The following is a 6,185-nucleotide window of genomic DNA, read 5'->3' on the forward strand; positions in this document are numbered from 1 at the left end:
AGGAGTCGTTCTACTTGTCACGGACGTGATGCCTATATACATGATCATGCCTAGATAATCTCATAATTATTCGCTTTTCTATTAGTTGCTCGACAGTAATTTGTTCACCCACCGTAATACTTATGCTATCTTGAGAGAAGCTACTAGGGAAACCTATGCTATCTTATCATATAAGCTTTCAATCTACTTTTATTTGCATCTTTACTTTTCCAATCTATATCATAAAATACCAAAAATATATTTATCTTATCATATTATCTCTATCAGATCTCACTTTGCAAGTGGCCTTGAAGGGATTGACAACCCCTTTATTGCGTTGGTTGCGAGTTCTTGTTTGTTTGTGTAGGTGCGTGGGACTTTTGAGGAGCGTCCTACTGGATTGATACCTTGGATCTCAAAAACAGAGGGAAATACTTACGCTACTATTGCTGCATCACCCTTTCCTCTTCAAGGAAAACCAACGCAAGCTCAAGACGTAGCGGCTGACTAGCTAATTGATGCATTAATTGTTTTCTTATGTACATATATTAACTCTTCATTCTTCTTTTATAGCCCTTCGGATCAAGCAAAACTTCGGTAATGAAACATGTCCCGAAGAAAAAGTTGCGCCCGGAGGAAAGGTTCATGATCCCACAGAAATCGCGCGCGATGGCCAATCGATTAAACCCCTCTGGACCAAGGAAGCATTTTCTGCCCAGTGCGGGGTTCTTGTTAGGGACATGATCCTGATCAGCATCGAGCTATGGAATCAACTTAAGAAGGAAGAGCTTCAAGTTTCTTTTGTCGAATATAGACAGAAAGCTGATCTTTGGACCGCGCTGAAGGTAATTTTCACCCTACCGGAAGAGAAGGATCCGGAGAAGCCAGTTATAAGCCATTGATCAAGTCTCATGCTCTCAAGAAGATGGCAGGTCTATTCAGGAGGTGGAAGAATGAGTTGAAAGCAACGTATGTCGACCAAGACAAGACTCCAGAATTCACCGGCCGATTTTAGAAGATAAGAGATCACTGGCCCGCATTGTGGCCAACAAGACCTTGGAGAGGAGTAAGAAGATGTCAGCGATTAACAAGATAAATGCTGCAAAGAAGGAGCATCACCATCGCACGGGGTCAGGTGGCTACCTCAAAGCCCGGCCATTGTGGGACAAGGCTGAGCAGGACCTGATTGCTAAAGGGGTCGAACTAGAAACATTGCACTGGCCAGACCGTTCAAGGACTTGCTTCTTCGGGGTTGGGGGAACTTTGGACCCTGAAACAGGGAAGTGCTACTGGACGGACGAGCAACTTGCAACACCCATCACGAATCTTCAGAAAGCAATCAAGGAAGTGTAGGAAGGGTCGTTCGTTCCCGACAGAGAGAGCGACGAGCTCACAAGGGCCCTCGGGAATCCTGAGCACCCTGGACGAACACGAGGCACGCCAAGCTCCGTGGAAGGTTGGGTTTCCTGACGCTTGTGGTTACAAAACCCAAGAGAGGAGGAGGAAAGTGAAGTAGAGCGAACTGCAGAAGCTTAAGGCAAGGGTACGAAAGCTAGAGGAACGACAAGATGTTGAGAACCAGCAGCTGCGAGATCCTGCCCAAGAAGCTACCCTAGAAGCTACCCTAGAAGCTACCCCGCCATCTCAGCAGAGAAGCGGTGTGGCTTCCACCGAGCTCGTTCTGCGGCCTGACTTGACGGGTCCTAGCTACCCCATGGATATTATCACGGATTCACACTAGTGCCACCTTATGACGCAATGCCTTCAGCTCAAAGTCAAGGTGGTTGTCCGCTCTGTGTACCCTCCTTCACCCGGAGTAACTTTTCACTGTCGTCCGATTCCACAAAGCTATGTTGTTGTGATGGTGGACGAAATAACGGAGGGTTTTGAGGAGCTCCAGCTTGAGCACCCTTTAGGTGATGTGGAGACTCAGATGGGTCTTGCTATGAAGACTCCGTGTCTATGGCGAAAGGAGCACATCAACCTTCTAAACTTCAGGGCTCCGGCGAGTCAGTTGGGCACTCCGCCTCCTCCTCCTCCTCCTCCTCCTCCAACGAGTGATTAGGGCACTCCGCCTCCTCCTCCGGCGCGTGAGGGCGGCAGTACTCCCCCTCCTTCTCCGCCTACTCCGGCGCGTCCGAGCAGCCCGCCTCCTCCTTCGCCACCTCGTAAGCAACGATGGAACATAGACGCCACTGCTCCGGCTGCTCTGGCGCATCGTAGCAGTCCGCCTCCGGCTGCTCTGCCTCTTAAGCAACGAAAGAAGACAGCCGCAGCCGCTCCGGCTGCTCCGACGTCTAGCAGTACATCCAGAGGTGGGAGGCAATACAGATATGGTCCATCGTCTCTCAAGCCTCTAGACAAGTTACCATACGAGATGACCGTGGAGGAAAGCCAGCACATCGTTCAAACCCAAGTGAAGGACTTCTTTGAAACAAAAAGAGCTGAGAAACATCCACCTCCGGAGAAGAAGATAGATCTGGTGAAAGCGAAGCGCACTCTCAATGCCCTGAAGCGAGCACCACCGTGTTCGCCGAATAACAACCATATCCGCTGTCTTAAAAAGACAGTGTAAGAAGAGCGCCAGTCGGGGAACTACTTCAACTGATAAAAGGTTAAAAGAACGAAGAAGTAGGAAGAAAATTCCCCAGCTCGAAGAACAGGAGAACCAATCATTCCCCCCGCTCAAGGTGTCTAGCGATATCGTCACAAATCAGCTGCTGCTGCCTGGTTTAACTATTGGTGATTACCTGCCCGACGATTTTGAATTTGAAACAATGGAGGTGGAGGAATTCAAATACCATTACGGGAAGACTCTCGTCAAAGATACTCTTGCTCTAACAACGATGATGCGAAGATTCCATGACTGGTACATGAAAACCTGCAGAGAGTCTGGGAAGGATGCTTTGTTGATGCTGATTAAAAAGGACCACGACTTCATTGGCCAAGAACTGTTAACTGTTGATTTTGACGAACTTTTCCAGTTCTACAATCAAAAAGCCCTCGACAAATCACTAGTGACTTGCTACTGTCTATAAGTACTACTTTCTGTAATTAAGTCTCTCTATATATAGCTCGGCTCTTTCATTGTATGTATATATAATTATCCTCACTATATTATGCGGATTGAAGATCGTCGAATGCAGAAAAGCACAAATCTATGACATTGGGTTCATTAACCCAAATGGCATACATGAATACACGGTAAAAAAAAGCCGAAGAGACCGAGGACAACTTGCTCAGATCGTTGCTCAAAAATCAAACGAAAGATAAAATACTCTTTCCTTACAACTTCAGATGAGTGTTACTGTGTCACTACTAGGAAAAGGCTAATTAGTGGTGCACTTGTTTTGTCCATTAATGGTGCACTATAGGTGCGCCACTATTACCACGCCACTAGTAACAAATAGTAATGGCGCACCAAATGTTACCACGCCACTATTACCTATAGTGCACCATTACTATGCCTAGAAGTGCGCCATTACTATCTGACTTAGTAATGGCGCACCACATAGAAGTGCGCCATTACTAACAATTTTTTTTCAAATATTTTTCAAAAAAAAATTCAAATTCTTTTTCAGAATTTTTTTTTGTTATTTCTTAATCTCAGGTCACTATGGCTTAATCTCGGGTCAATATGCTTAATCACTATGGCTCATTCAGGTGAGTGTTACTGTGTCACTACTAGGAAAAGGCTAATTAGTGGCGCACCTGTTTTGGTCATTAATGGCGCACTATAGGTGCGCCACTATTACCACGCCACTAGTAACAAATAGTAATGGCGCACCAAATGTTACCACGCCACTATTACCTATAGTGCGCCATTACTATGCCAAGAAGTGTGCCATTACTATCTGACTTAGTAATGGCGCACTTCTAGGTGCGCCATTATTAACAAAAAAATTTCAATTTTTTTTCAGAAAATTTTTTTTTCAAAAAAAAAATCAAATTCTTTTTCAGAATTTTTTTTGTTATTTCTTAATCTCGGATCAATATGCTTAATCTCAAGTCAAATCACACTTTGTAGTCAAACCTCCCGGAAGGTCACCCATCCTCACACTACTCCAGCCTGAGCACGCTTAACTTCGTAGTTTTATCCAACCCCAACACCAGCTCACTTAACAGGCACTAGTTGATATATCTATCATATCAATCCTATTAAACCTTGTTGATGTCTAGGACTTTGTTCATGTTCATGAGTGTGACGAAATTTTGAAAAAATATTTCAAACTTCCCCGTCATATTACGTATCATATTTTGAACATTTCTTCCAAAAAAATATTTTGAAACTAATTTTTTTCTGTTACTAGTGGCGCACCTAGCAAAAGGTGTGCCATTACTAACTTTGAATTCTTTTTCTGTTTTTCACGCTCTAGATCTTAAAAGTCCTGTATCTTTTATTCGGTTAGGTTTTTGGGGATTCAAAAAATCTTCAACGGGGTTTCCCAGTTGGATTCGGATGTAACTTTTCGAGTAGATGATTTTTCATATAAAAAACTTTTTAATCCGAGTTCGTATGCAAAAGTTATGCCCATTTTACAAATTCCAAGAGATTTTGTAAATAAAGTCGAAATTCATATTTGTAAATTTTTCCAACAAGTAGACCACATATCACATGGGAAACTTATTATTTTTATTTTTTTACATTTCCATAATTTTCTTTTTTTTAAACTGAAAAGGCGGTCCAAGGGGGGGAGGGAGGTGCATTCGGTGGAATTTTTGGTCAAAGTTAGTAATAGTGCACCGTGACTAGTTTAAGAAAAATATAAAAAGATGTTAGTAGTGGCGCACCGAGGGTGTGGTGCGCCATTACTAGTTAAAACTAGTAATGGCGCACTATCCCTGGTGCGCCATTACTAGTTTTGAAAAAATATAAAAAAATGTTAGTAGTGGCGCACCTAGGGCGTGGTGCGCCATTAATAATTTACTAGTAATGGCGCACTATCCCTTGGTGCGCCATTACTAGTTTTGAAAAAAAAAATAAAACAATTTTGTTAATAGTGACGCACCGTGGATGTGGTGCGCCATTAATATTTGGAGTTTAATGGCGTACCTATATGTGGTGCGCCATTAATGTCCATATTAGCTATAGCCGTTTTTCTAGTAGTCTGTCTTGTGCATATTCGGTTCCATTATTACTCGAGGTTATAGTCATGTAACTAATGAGTTGTGCATGCGTGCGCAGCTTCCACTTTATTCTCCTAGTGATTAAGTTTGAGAAGAGAGAAATAACAGTCTTAGACTCGAGACGAAAAGATCCCGAGGACTATGCGGACATGACTGGAATGCTCCAGAAGTAAGTTCAATCCATCATTATCACATCATATCGGCAACTTTGTTCATTTCCTGATATCAAGTAATTATTTTCTTTGTCTGATAGAGTTTGAAAAAAGTTCACCGCAATTTCTCCGGGACAGCCGACCGAGCTGACATTTAAACAACCGAAAGTAAGTACTACTACCTAGTTCCGCGCATCTCCCATTGATTGTAGCTAGTTTCATCAATAGCATTTAGCATGCTTGCTTATCAGTTTGATTGACCTCTATTTCTTGTAAAGTGCTTGTGCAGGAACAAGGAAATAATTCCTGTGGATACTACGTTTGCGAGTTCATCTACAATAAGACGACCAAGAATAAGCGGGGCTACACTGAAAAACAATATCAAGTGCATAAGCAAAAATATTCACAATTGTATTTATTACCATCATTTGTGTTGAGTTTCATTCATACACATGTATTGACCCTCTTCTTCGATTTAGATCTGGCAGCTGTGGGATGAGCTCCTACCACATGATCGCATAAAAGCAATCCAAGAGGAATTGGCAGGATTCTTTCTTGACCACGTCATCAAGAAAGCCGGAGAATACCATGTGGCACTTGACTTCAGACTTTAAGGATTGTAATAGATCTTATATTGTATATATGTAGCTAGTAGCGTCGGATAGATATACGAAAACTTGTTGTTCGACCAATCTCTCGGAAAAGGAGAGGTCGATCACTTCTCTATGTATATGTTCATGACGATCTTCTATACTTAATGGTCCCTTCATTTCCTTACTAGATAGCTAGCTAGCGTGTCGAGTCCTCTCTATACGTATAGTACGTAGCATCGACCAAGCACGGAGATAAGAGATGACGCTTCTCTCTATTAGCTAGCTAACACAATATATGAAACCCCTAAATTAACCCGACAAAACCCCCAACCCC

Source organism: Triticum dicoccoides, chromosome 3B (genome assembly GCF_002162155.2).
Source record: "Triticum dicoccoides isolate Atlit2015 ecotype Zavitan chromosome 3B, WEW_v2.0, whole genome shotgun sequence".
In the NCBI taxonomy this organism is placed as follows: Eukaryota; Viridiplantae; Streptophyta; class Magnoliopsida; order Poales; family Poaceae; genus Triticum; species Triticum dicoccoides.